At 43.8% G+C, this 14,323-nt stretch overlaps 1 protein-coding gene across 22 annotated transcripts in view; it reads right to left on the bottom strand.

Moving 5' to 3' along the window:
* Positions 1-14,323, bottom strand: part of CTNND1 (catenin delta 1) — a 70,978-nt gene that overhangs the window by 32,498 nt on the left and 24,157 nt on the right. The gene's annotated exons all lie outside the window — the stretch shown is intronic.

Genomic DNA, 14,323 nt, shown 5'->3' on the forward strand with positions numbered 1-14,323 from the left:
AGAGGGCAGAAGCAGAGGCCATATGAGATAGAACACAATTCAGAAGACTGGTCCCAGTTCTGGCTTTACTACTACCCAACAATGGCAGTAAACCCTGTCATGTTCTCACTTGTAAGATGCCAAATCCATTTACCCCGTTTCCAGGAACCAAATTGGGGAAAAAGAAAAACAAAATTGCTGCTTCCCAGGAGGTAGGAAATTAGCCCGGTCTAACTCAGAGTTGTGAGGATCAGGTGAGACAACATTATATACAAATGTCAGGTATTAAGTTGTTTCAAAAGTTGGTTTAACACTTCCAATTACTTCACAGTACGTCTCAGCCTCAAACTATTTTGTGAACTAGTAGATGAAATCAACTGGATCAAAAACATAACTAGGTTCTAAGGGGTGAATGGGCTGGTTTCCCTACTCCTAATCTATTTACTAGGAGGTCCCACCTATACCAGTGTTTCTGGGACAAAGGGCACTGCTCTAGTGCTTGGAAGCCATCACATCATTACACATCTGTCATAATAAGTTCTTGATTCTGTATTTGAGGCCTTAACAATTTATTACCTTGGAGAAAGAGAATGTGAAACAAACTAATGATTACTGAATGTTTTACATTTACTATCTTGGCAATCCTTACAACAACCCTAAGGAAGTTTTACTGCAAATAAGACTCATGGGTGAAGAAACTACCCAAGGTCTCACAGTTAATAGCAAATTTTGAATTTAAACCCAGGTCTATGCCATTCCAAAGCCTGTTTCTCTTTCTATGCCATGGTGTCCAGTCCAAATAGAAGTGCAGTCAGTACCAGCTGGATGGTCCGGAGCCTCTCCTCTACAACCTTTGAGAGCTTTCTTCTTAATCATCACAGGAAAACAGGGAAAGAAAAGGGTTCTACTTTGTTTTTTCAGGCTCAAGAGTTACCCATAATATCTACATATAAGTGAGAAAACAAAAAAAAATGGAAGGAAAAAGAATGTATGAGTGGGGAAAGAATGAAGCTGTTAGGCAGGCTACAGTAAATGGTCTCATAACTTGGAGACTTAAGGAAAAAAAGATTCTTCTCCATGCCATATGCATCAAGAAGATTACACTACAAACTTTCAGCTGACTTTGGCAGACAGTCAGGAGTCATAATTACAAGTCCAGCCCAATACCTTTCCAGGTTTGCCACTTACTTTTTTTTTTTTTGAGACAGAGTCTCGCTTAGTGGCCCAGGCTGGAGTGCTGTGGCGCAATCTCAGCTCACTGCAACCTCCACCTCCCAGGTTCAGGCGATTCTGCTGCCTCCCTAGTAGCTGGGACTACAGGCGCGTGCCACTACGCCGGCTAATTTGTTGTATTTTTAGTGGAGACGGGGTTTCACCGTGTCAGCCAGGATGGTCTCGATCTCCTGACCTCGTGATCCACCTGCCTCAGCCTCCCATAGTGCTGGGATTACAGGCATGAGCCACTGCAGCCAGCTACCACTTACTTAGATTTAAATAGATTACATTTGCTCTCACAAAAAAAAAAAGAATTCCTGAAGTCAGGGGGTTGAGGAGACATAAAGTGAAACTTGTTATTTCCCCTTAAGACTAGATTTTCTGAGAATACCTAGTTTACTCTTAATAAGCCGTAAGTCCTACATTACCGGATCCCACTCACACTAGAAAGATATTCCTGCTATTATCCAGAGTCCATAGTCCATAGTAAACATCCTTCATCCAAGCAATGATAATGATAAAAACTCAGTCTCTTCTGTAAGCACTCCAAACCAAAATAAGTTAAATTAAATCAAATACCCAGAAGGACCAAACAACTAGACAATGCTAACCAGATAGGAGGTTAAAAAAAAAAAAAAAAAAATCACTTACCGGCTGGGCGCAGTGGCTCATGTCTGTAATCCCAGCACTTTGGGAGGCCGAGGTGAGCAGATCACAAGGTCAGGGGTTTGAGACCAGCGTGACCAACATGGTGAAACCCCACCTCTACTAAAAATACAAAAATTAGCCAGGCGTGGTGGTGCGTACCTGTAATCCCAGCTACACAGGAGGCTGAGGCAGGAGAATCACTTGAACCCAGGAGGCGGAAGTTGCAGTGAGCCGAGATCATGCCACTGCACATCAGCCTGGGTGACAGAGCAAGACTCAGTACCCCCACAAAAAATCACCTACCAACAGCACAGTCCCTGGAATGATTTCTTCTACTGTAAACTGGCTAAAGAAATACAAATTGGAATTATGATTCTTAAGGGGTTAAGCGTATAGGCTTTGTTATCTGCCTGGGTTTAAGTATAAGATCTATCACTTTTAGCTATATGACTTTGGGCAAAGTATCAACCACTCGAAACTGCAGCTTTCTTTTCTGTAAAATGGAGGAATAAAAATACATAGGGTGGTTGTGAAGATTAAATGAGGCATTTCATGTAAAGTGCTTAGAAAAATGTCTTGACGCACAGAAAGCCAGTAATATTGTTACTACTACAGGAACTCGAGCTTGGGTGTGGTTGGTAGAGTTTTTGAAGTTTGTAAACCAGCCTCCCCAGGATCCCCTCTTCCATTTGCAGCAGACCTGAAAACTACAGGAATTATTCACTTTTAGAGGGAAAAACAAAATAAAACTCCAGATTAGGGGTCAAAAGACTGGGAGTCCAAGTCCTGGCTCCTCCAAAAACTAGCTAGGAGACCTTGGAAAAGTTATAACCCCTGTAAGCTTCCATTTTTATTACTCTTCATGGTTTAGTTTTAATGGACTAATATATATAAAACCATAGCCTGTGTGAACTCTAAAGTTCACCAATCTTTGGGTTTTTGCAAAAATAATTTTGTCTCCGGCAGCCAGTCTCAAAGGCAACTCTCCTCCTATCTTCCTATTTATTCATTATAAAATCAAAACCAATGTCACGGCCGGGCACCACGGCTCATACCTGCAATCACAGCACTTTAGGAGACCAAGATGGGAGGATCACTTGAGGTTGGGAGTTCAAACCCAGCCTGGTCAACATGGTGAAACCCCATCTCTACTTAAAATACAAAAAAATTAGCCGGGCATGTTGGCACACACCTGTAATCCCAGCTACTCAGGAGGCTGAGGCAGGAGAATTGCTTCAACTCAGGAGGCAGAGGTTTCAGTGCGCCGAGATTGCACCACTGTACTCCAGCCTGGACGACAGAGTGAGACTCTGTCTCAAAAACAACAACAACAACAAAACGAATGTCACATATTTACGCTCTCCCTCTAAAAACAATGACAGGCAAAACTCCACTTCCATGTCATTCTAGGAAATTTTTTTTTTTTTTTGAGACAGGGTCTCGCTCTTGTTGCCCTGACTAGAGTGCAGTGGTGTGATCACAGCTCACTACAGCATATACCTCGTGGGCTCAAGCAATCCCACCTTGGCCTCCCAAAGTGCAGGGATTACTGGCATGCGCCACTGTGCCCAGCCATTCTAGGGACTGCAAATGGCTTTTTTCAAAAGCACATTGGGCTGGGTGCAGTGGCTCACACCTGTAATCCCAGCACTTTGGGAGGCCAAGGTGGGCAGATCACTTGAGCCCAGGAGTTTAAAGACCGGCCTGGGCAACGTGGCGAAACCCCGCCTCTACAAAAAAATTACAAAAATTAGCTGGGCGTGGTGGTGCACACTGTAGTCCCAGCTACTCAGGAGGCTGAGGTGGGAGTATTGCTTGAGTCTAGGAGGTCCAGACCGCAGTGAGCCACAATCACTACATTGCCACCTGGGCGACCCGGTCTCAAAAATAAATAAGTAAATTAATAGTAAATAAGTAAATAATAAGTACCATACCGAGCCTCCTACTACAGAATACTAAATCAACAAAACATAGCACCTGTAACACTACAGAACTGTATTACATAACATTCAAGCCAGAAAGGGGCCCTCCAGATACCTAAAAGGCATTTATTTGCCTTAACTGGCACCTGACCCCAAATTTGAAGAAATTACTCCGGTTCAACCACAAACAAAGAAAATTGCCATTTTGTTTCTAAATCAAAGAAATATATTTTGTCAAGATTTTCTATGGCTTCTTATCAGTGCTTGTGCCAGAGTCCAAAGTCGAAGTACCCCACCCTACCTTCACTTGATGTTCCACCTTTTTTTTTTTTTTTTTTTTTTTTGCGATGGAGTCTCGCCCTGTCGCCCAGGTACAATGCCGTGATCTCGGCTCACTGCAACCTCCACCTCCCAGGTTCAAGTGATTCTCCTGCCTCAGCCTTCCAAGTAGCTGGGACTATAGGCATGTGCCACTACGCCCGGCTAATTTTTGTATTTTTAGTAGAGACACAGTTTCACCACGTTGGCCAGGCTGGTCTTGAACTCCTGACCTCAAGTGATCTGCCAGCCTCAGCCACCCAAAGTGCTGGGATTACAGGCGTGAGCCACCATGCCCCACCATGTTCCACCTTCATGCTCAGTCAGAACAGTTCTAGTATTTTTCACTTCACTGGGAAGACTCACCTTCTGTTAATTCCAAGTCCCTTAAGCTGATTTGCATTAAGATTAAAAGGACTGTGCTCACTTCACAATCTCAACTGAGCACTACTCAAGTCACAAAACCTGTATTATTCTGGATATGGCCTTCTCCTAGTGTTCACTGTTTCTATGCTTCCTCATGGATCTGCTTCCTGCTAGGCCCAACTTCTCCATTTAGAAGTGTTAAATCAAGTTTAGCCTAAAGCTGCCTCCTTACATATTTTAAGTTTGGCCTAAAGATTTCTCTGTACATAATGAACTATAACCTAAATGGTGGTAGAAGTAGACTGTAACCTACTCTTGTGCCAATCACTGAGTTTTGGCCAATCAAAGGCGGGCCAACTGTTCAAACCATGAACAAATAAAGCAACTGCCAGCCGAGCCATAACCATTTCAGCCGTTTCCATACCTCGCTTCCATTTTCTGTTCATCACTTTCCTTTTTCTGTCCATAAATCTTCTACCACATGACTGCGCTGGAGTCTCTGAGCCTACTCTGGCTCAGAAGGCTCCCCAATGCGTGAATTGTTCTTTGCTCAATTAAACACTGTTAAATTTAATTTGGTTAAGGATTTTCTTTTAAAAGAGGGTAAAAGGCTGACAAAAGAAGTCTTACTTTCATGAGGAAAAACTAGGTGTCCACCAGGAATCTCTCTCATGAATTAAGGCAGGCTCTGGGCAAACCACCCTCCTCTTAGGAAAGAGGGATGCATTCTCTCTGATTGGAATGTCAGAGAAAAGAATTTTTTAAAAAACAAAGATATGAACTTTTTTTTAATACTCCTTGTTAAAAGGAATTTGAGCTGACAACCTCTATACATCACCAGGGTACCTTAAACTCCCTTTAGTCTTATAATCCTTACTCAAAGCTACCTGTCAACATTCAAAGTTTTTACTGTAACTTAAAAAAAAAATTCACCTCCACTATCATGACCTCCTAAATTCTGAGACCAAATAAAACATTCTTCTCTTTCTCTTTACCCCTCCCAAGTATTCTGAGAACCCCCCCTAAACCATAACATACTAAAATGGCTTAGCGCTGGGCTGGCTTTAAAGCCAAGGAAGGGTGTGGCTCTCAGCTAGTGAGGGGGCCCAGGACTGAAAGGGTACAGAAAGAAACAAAACCTGCTTCTCTATGGAGCATGCATGACGCACACACAGGACTGGTCTAACAAGTCCTGATCTCTCAGGCCAGGCCGCCTCCTTCTCCTCCCCCATTATCCACATGCCTCTCCAAGGCCCTCCACTGGGACAGTTAACATTGAGTTTTCTCTTATCCTGAGAAGAGACTGAGTTACTTACCTGGATCCCTGTGCTACCTTGCCAAAGGCACCTCACCTAGCCTTAAAAGGAGAAAGCAGGGCTTTAGGGAAAGGCCAATAAGGAAACAAAGATAAGAGGGAGTGGCAAAAAAACAGAGCGAAGTGTTAGACTAAAGGAAGGGGAGAAGCCAAATGCCTTTCTCCTTCCTACAAGTGGAGAAAGATCAGGTACACTATGAAAAATAAGAAAAAACCTAATTGAAATGCAAAGGTATTGTTTAGGTCTCATGTCATAAAAGAGAAATCCTAAAATTAACTAAGACACCTTATACCCTTCCATACCCTAGGCTAGGGAAAAAATATATATATTCGTGGAAAAGCTTAACCTTAGAATTTACTAGGGGTCACCCAAGTGTTTGAGCTCACATTCCTTTTTTAAATAGCAGCCTCTCAGCCGGGCGCGGTGGCTCAGGCCTGTAATCCCAGCACTTTGGGAGGCTGAGGCGGGCGGATCACCAGGTCAGGAGTTTGAGACTAGCCTGGTCAACATGGCGAAACCCTGTCTCTACTGAAAATACAAAAATTAGCCTGGCGTGGTGGTGGGTGCCTGTAATCCTAGCTACCCGGGAGGCTGAGGCAGGAGAATCGCTTGAACCCAGGAGGTGGAGGTTGCAGTGAGCAGAGATTGCGCCATTGCACTCCAGCCTGGGCAACAAGAGCGAAACTCCGTCTCAAAAAAGAAAGAAACAAACAAACAAACAAACAAAATAGCAGCTTCTCACCAAACTTCCTGACTTTCAATCTATGGCATTCCCCCACCTCTTTGCCCATCATTTGAAAGTAACTTGGAAAAGGTGGAAGCATGTAATTGAGCCATATTTACAGTCCCAATTTCTTAAAATCCTGAAAAGACCAATAAGGCACTCTTTTCATCAAGTTTGGAGTATGTCTTCTTTTTGAGACAAGCAACAGGGAGACAGAACATGTCAATCTATAAATGAATCAATCAGAAGTGTTAAGGTCCTTTCTCAGCTTTAGGACAGATAGTAGGAGGAAATGTTTCTCCTTATCTGAAAGAAGAAAATCCTACTTTGAAGGGGAAGAAAAGTTGTGTATTATTGCTCTTCCCCTTGAAGTTATCATATAATCCTTTCAACACCTGCTGAGGTAATGGCCTCTTTTTATAAATAAGCATACTACCTGTATATCACAAGTATTTAGTATCTTGCCCAAGTTCATCAACTAGTAGTAAGTAGTGGAAACTCCTATTTTATTCCAAGTCCATGTTCCTTCTTGATAAAGTGGAAAGAGTATGAATTTTCTATGCTTCCTGTGGTTAAAAGTCATTCTTAAGGCCAGGCGAGGTGGCTCAAGCCTGTAATCCCAGCACTTTGGGAGGCTGAGGCGGGCAGACGGCTTGAGCTCAGGAGTTCGAGACCGGCCTGGGCAAAATGGCAAGACACCATCTCTACAAAAAATACAAAAAAATTAGCCGGGTGTAGTGACATGTGCCTGTAGTTCCAGTTACTCGGGAGGCTGAGGGGGGAGAATCACTTGAGCCTGGGGGTTCTAGGCTGCAGTCAGCCGAGATTGCGCCACTGTACTCCAGCCTGGGTGACAGAGTAAGACCCTGTCTCCAAAAAAAAATTTTTTTTAATGACATTCTAGTTCCAGTTGAGAAGTTAACCCAAAGTTAACATTTTTTTACGGAGAGGGGAAGGAAGCAAGAGAAGGTGGAATGGAACCAGCTAGACTTTTGGGTCTTTAAAGAACAAAACCTTACTCAATTTGGGAAGAGTAGCTTGCAGGCTACCTCAGATTTATCTCCCCTTTTATAAGGACCTAGTACTTGGGAGGAAAGGTGCTAAGAACAAAAGAGGCACTACTCTGTAAAAATCACCTACCTTACCACTGGCAAGCCTGCTCTAGAAAGCTGGCTACATGTCACATTCTCTGATTACCCCTTCAACCCTACCACAAGAAAAAAAATCCAATCACAAATATCCCTACTCTCATTTTTAATGTGACATCTCACTAAGCCAAAAGCAAAGATCAGAGCTGGGGTGGGAAACAGAAGGAACTAGAGGCAGTAAAGATTGTGCTAGCCAGCATAAGAACAGAGAAGAAGGATTGTTCTAGTGGTATGTTAGCAATCTGCCTCTAGGGCAGCTGCCCTCCTGGACAATCAAAGGCGGGTTTGTGTGTGTGCTCAGGAACCAGCCAGCTTGGCTCAAAGTTAAGGACTCAGCCACCCAATCCACAAAGTGAGAAAAGATGCCTATTTCACAGCTGGAATGGAAGGCAGGGAAAACACAAAACAAGGGAGAAAAGAGGGAAGGAAGAGAGAGGGTATTGCAGGTGCTATTTCAGTCTAGACATAGGGAAGAAAAATCCTAGGAAACTACCAACCATTGTCTAGTCATGTTCAAACATTAGGGAATTGCTAGTAACTCTTAATACTAAGTAGGTAGGTTTCTCCTGATCTGTATGTAGTAGGGTGCCAATTGGAAGGATGAGACCTAAAATGTAAAGGACCTCAGCATTACCTGTTTCTTTCTGTCCCTTTTAAGCCCAACAAGGTACCTGCAATATACACAGCAAATGAACATTCCTTAACGTCTATTTCCTTCTAGAATTCCTTTCTTAATTAAATCTTAGAGATCCACAAAAAATAGCAGCACACACAAAACTCAGTAAGCTTCCCAGTGCTAAGAGATCGAGGCCATTTATATAACTCAAGTGCTAAAACGCAAAAGGCCACAGTCAGAATTCACACTCCCTAATCCCTTGGAGTAGCTAGATGCTCGGAGACCCATTAGACACACAAAGGCTACTCTCTTCTCGGCAGAGCTCTGCAGCAGAGCTGCTCTCCAGGGACAAAGAGATTTCACAGGAGAACCACAAAGACATCGACCCTCTCTGTTCCCCCACTCCCAGCTTTCTCACTTCCTGTCACAGTAGCACCAGACCACAGTCTCCCAGAAACAAACAAATACAAAGTGCTGGATTCTGGGCTTCAGGCCAACCGCATTCCAGGGCATCCTGTCTACCAATCATGGGCCAGAGCCCCCACTTTGCCCTGCTCAGCCCCTTATCATGTTCAGGGAAAACAACCCTCCTCTCTGCCCCAAGCCAACACTACGTAGGACAAAGCTCAGGCCTTCAAGAATCAGCAGAAAGATACTGTGTGTGGATCTAAGAGTTTGGAGGGGGTGAGGGAATTTTTAAGATTCCTACTTGGCAAGTTTCTTCACTTTGGAGGCACTGCATTAGGGACTTTAAAGCTACTGCTGCTGTTAATTCAGCTCAGCTACATGTGACACATCCCATTATGGCAATTTGATTACCAACCTGGATTCAGTGAATGGAATATTCCCATTTGGAGAACTACTTTAGGAACTTCACCTTCCCTATCATCCACCTCTGTTTTCAGCCTTTCAAACTTTTTCCCTACAAGCATAGAGTTGATTACTAAGACAGGCTCCACAGAGAACAAACAAAGGCAGCTCCACCCTACAAAGAGGCAGTTTAATCAGGTGCTGGGAGCAAAGTTCCCCATTTCCCTACAGAATGAGAGGACAACCACTAGGAATTGCACAGAAGCCAAATACTGGCAGCAAAGAGGTCAAGACAGCAACATCAGCTTTTCCTGCTCACAACCCCCTGAAGTGGGTCAGGGGCTGTAAATTTGGAGCCCAGTCAGAAAAGAAAGCCTCCTCTCCTAATAAGGGTCCTCCACTAACTCCAAGAATTAGATAAATGATAGACTTTTCTATTATCTTGTACAACCCATTGGAAATTAGCCCTAAGTCACAGAAGCAAAAACGAAGACAGAGGTTAAGCTCTAAAAGCTAGAGATTCTTGGCCGGGCGCGGTGGCTCACACCTGTAATCCCAGCACTTTGGGAGGCTGAGACGTGCGGATCACGAGGTCAGGAGATCGAGACCATCCTGGCTAACACGGTGAAACCTCGTCTCTACTAAAAATGCAAAAAATCAGCCGGGCGTGGCGGTGGGCGCCTGTAGTCCCAGCTACTCGGGAGGCTGAGGCAGGAGAATGGTGTGAACCCGGGAGACAGAGCTTGCAGTGAGGCGAGATCGCGCCACTGCACTCCAGCCTGGGCGACAGAGAGAGACTCCGTCTCACAAAAAAAAAAAAAAAAAAAAAGCTAGAGATTCTTGAAATCCAAAGAAGCAACACCCTCTGCCCAAAGGGCTCAATTCCCTTTGCATAAAAATAGCACGATGCTCAGCAGAGTCCTCCAACCAGAGGGGCATACCAGGAACTAACTAGTAGTATGCTATCACTTCTCATCTTTTCTTCTCCCTTTATTTTTCTTATATTTCTTTCATCTTCTTAGATCTGCTAGAATTAGTCTGGGCCGAACCCTCGTCTAAAGCAGCACATGATACAAAAGAACTAAGTCTAAAACAGACAACTTAGAAGGATTTAGTCCTTGGCCAGGCACGGTGGCTCAAGCCTGTCGTAATCCTAGCGCTTTGGGAGGCTGAGGCAGGCAAACCACTGGAGGTCAGGAGTTCAAGACCAGGCTGGCCAACATAGTGAAACCCCATCTCTACTAAAAATAAAAAAATTAGCTGGGCATGGTGGTGCACACCTGTAATCCCAGCTACTTCAGGTGGCTAAAGCAGGGGAATCACTTGAGCCTAGGAGGCAGAGGTTGCAGTGAGCTGAGTTCATGCCACTACACTCCAGCCTGGGTGACCAAAAAAAAAAAAGGATTTAGTCCTTATCTGGATCTGGTATGACCAGGTGGCAAGGGTAAGGCAGTAATATACACAATAGCCATTCTAGGGTGGGATAGAAAAGAATATTGAGCAACACTATGGAACTTCAGCAGCAGAGCCCAGCCATTACAAACTCTATCACTGAAGCATACACACAAAAAAGTTAACAATCTCTTACTTGGCATGGAATCAGACTAACTCCCTTTATCTCTCAAGAATACTGAACAATTAGTTATGACAGTTAGTATTCTTACCCAATTCTTCCTCATGCATAGCCCAGGCCAAATAATCAGACTTAATTAAGTACCACAGTGTGAAGTAGATATACTAAAGCAGATAAAAATAGTAGCTTTTAGTAGAGGAGAGTTTTCTGAGATACCAAAAAAAAAGTTGTAAAAGACACACCCAGGCAGAGAACTGAACACACCCACATCAATGCTGCTAATCCAAAAGGATGCTTGGCAAGTTCTCTGCATCAAATTGAGCAGGTGAGACAGAAAAGGAGTGCTGACTCAGAAATATAGTAATCCTGGGGTGTGAGGGAGGGAAGAAGACAAGTATAGCCAACCAATTACAATTCAACTTAACTTCACCAGAGGTCCCAGTTCTAATTGTATTTAGGCTCTTTGCAGACATATTTTAATGAATGGATACGAAGAAAGCCTCTGGAGGGCCCAAGACGTAAGCTGAATACTCAGTGGGTAGGAAGGATGAATCTGTTTTGTTGTCTAACTTCCCACACCCCTCTCTCTCCAAAGCAGGCCCAACACTGAAAGAATTACAGGGAGGGGAGGCAGAAGAAAGAATGTGACTGGGAAAGGTTTAGCTACATTCCAACTAGCCAACATCCCACATAGCATTAAGAGTGCCTGAGAATTCAAACCCACTACATAAGAGTTGCTGAGACTCTGCTAACACGCATCCAATTCCTGTGCCACCAACCCCCACCCCCAAACACTCTGAAAAGAAGAGTAATTGAGATAGCTTGATGAAGGCACCAGCTGTTTCCACCACCACCCTCCCTCGCTCGCTCCCTCCCCTCCTGAGACCTCAGTTCAAACTCACATCAAACACTTAATACAATTGACTGGTCAGTAGGAAGGAGAAGCCTGGACTAAAATAGCAGTAGGAGTGCCAACTGGCCCCACTTAAAGGAATGCTTTCTTGGCTCAATTCAAAAATAAGAAACCTCTGTCATCCACTCCCCTCTGCCCAATTATGTTCTCCTTTCCACAACTTACCCCGCTCTATGTCAAATGAGTTTCAGTTTCTTCCCTCCAACTCCTTGGTCTATTTTCAAATGTCAGAAAATACAAGGGAGGTGTATATAAGGTTGAATGTAAAAGTAACATCGGAGAGATTAGGCTTCCCAGACTAAATCCAAACCTAGTACGGGGCTCCCATATAAGAACAAGGAGACAGGGGTACACCCAGCACCCATCTATGTGTTTCAAGTGAAGAAAAGAGTAAACCTTAAGCGGCTATACACAAACATTAGTGGTAACACGATTACTAATATGACCAGCCCCTCCCCCACCCATATTCCAAGTTGGCCAGAGTTAACCAAGGAGGAAGGGAAGGAAGCCAGCACTTCCTTTTCAGACAGGAAGTAACATTGGCCCTTCCTGTCCAGTTTTAAACAAATTGTCCAGCTAAGTTTCAATGCTAACATCCTCTCCTGAATTTGTTCCACAATTTAAAACCACAGATACAGTCTAAAGGTTTCTCTTCCTCCCAACAGGCCAGTCCTCCATACCATGCTAAGTGTTAGCATAACCCCCAAATCAAGAGGTAACATCTTTAATTCCAAAACAACACAGGACACAGAGGTAAATCACTTCACTTCAAATTAACGACTTTCTCGTCATGTCTACTACAATAAACCATGTTCTATACTTTTTTTTTTTTTTTTGAGACGGGGTCGCCCTATATTGCCTAAGCTGGTGTCAAACTCCTGGACTCAAGTGATCCTCCCTCTTTAGCTTCCTAAGTAGCTGGGATCAAAGGCACAGGCCACCATGCCTGGCTCTACTTCTCACCCTAACTAAATAACCATCCACCTGAGAAATAACATATACATGTAGCTTAATTCAAACATTCAGGTTTTGTGATCCTGAATCGTGAATGATCAGAATCACCTAGGGAGTTTTTTTTAAAAAATTAAATCCCCCCTCTACGTCAGTTTCTACAGGGAAGTCTGGGAATTCATGTTTTTTTTTAAAAAAAAAAACAAAACCCTCATAGGCTGGGCGCGGTGTGGCTCACACCTGTAATCCCAGCACTTTGGGAGGCTGAGGCAGGCAGATCACCTGAGGTCAGGAGTTCGAGACCAGCCTGGCCAACATGGCAAAACCCCACCTCTACTAAAAATACAAAAATTAGACAGGTATGGTGGCACACGCCTGTAATCCCAGCTACTCAGGAGGCTGAGGCACGAGAATCACTTGAACCTGGGAGGCAGAGGTTGTAGTGAGCCAAGATCCTGCCACTGCACTCCAGCCTGAGCAACAGAGTAAGGCTCCGTCTAAAAAATAAATAAATAAATAAATATAAAAAAACCCTCATAGACTCTTAACGCCTGTTGTGAACCACTGTAGTGGCCTATCCCTAACAACCCACTGACCTTCTTGCTAAAAGGGCACTGGTTATAAAATACATTATTTGGGCCAGTTTTACTGCTCACCAGACAGCTCAGATCATTATTCAGTCTAGATTAGAGGCTCTTTGAAAGCATGAATCTAAATATAAGGATGGCTGCAATGGCACAGTCCTAACTCCTGTACTGCAGACTCAGAACCTAGAAGGAAGAACTGTCTAACTTGCCAGCACCATCTTCTCTGGAATCCTGAGTTGCTACAATGTAGGATATCCCTCTGTACACTGCAGATTGGAGAACCCAATTAAGTTTAAAACATCTTAGATGGCCTTCAGGGAACAGAGAGCTATGCCAAATTTTCAAAGGCTGGTTTCCACATTCTATCCCAAAAGAACTCCAAAGTCTTAAATCTACCATTAAAGATCCTAGATAATTCTAAACCACTTAACAAAAGAGAAAGAACCAGAAACTCTGGATTCAAGTGGTTACCTCTGACACTTACGCAAGCCACTTTAACTTCTGGTTTGAGTTAAGAGCAAGCGAGTAACAAAAGGTCTTTAAAAGAACTAAAAAGTGAAACATTCCTACAGGTAAACATGTGTCACTGAAGACTCAGGAAACAAGAATGGCATTAAAAGACATACTCTCTCCCAGATCCCAAAGTCAAACAATAAAGGTACATTTAAAACAAAAAACAAAGCCAAAAAAAGTTTTGTTTTCTTTTGTTTTTTTTTTTTTGAGATGGAGTCTCACTCTGTCGCCCAGGCTGGAATGCAATGGTGCAATCTCAATGCAACCCCGGCCATTTTCCTGCCTTGGCCTCCTGAGTAGATAGAACTACAAGTACGCACCACCACGCCTGGCTAATTCTTATATTGTTTTTAGTAGAGACGAGGTTTTGCTATGTTGGCCAGGCTGGTCTCTAACTCCTGACCTCAAGCGATCCGCCCACCTCAGCCTCCCAAAGTGCTGGGATTACAAATGTAAGCCACTGCACCTGGCCAAAAAAATTTTTTTAATTAAAAAAAAAAAAAAAAGGCCGGGCGCGGTGGCTCAAGCCTGTAATCCCAGCACTTTGGGAGGCCGAGACGGGTGGATCACGAGGTCAGAAGATCGAGACCATCCTGGCGAACACGGTGAAACCCCGTCTCTACTAAAAAATACAAAAAACTAGCCGGGCGAGATGGCGGGCGCCTGTAGTCCCAGTTACTTGGGAGGCTGAGGCAGGAGAATGGCGTAAACCCGGGAGGCGGAG

The sequence above is a fragment of the Theropithecus gelada genome, chromosome 14 (assembly GCF_003255815.1).
Source record: "Theropithecus gelada isolate Dixy chromosome 14, Tgel_1.0, whole genome shotgun sequence".
NCBI classification, from domain to species: domain Eukaryota; kingdom Metazoa; phylum Chordata; class Mammalia; order Primates; family Cercopithecidae; genus Theropithecus; species Theropithecus gelada.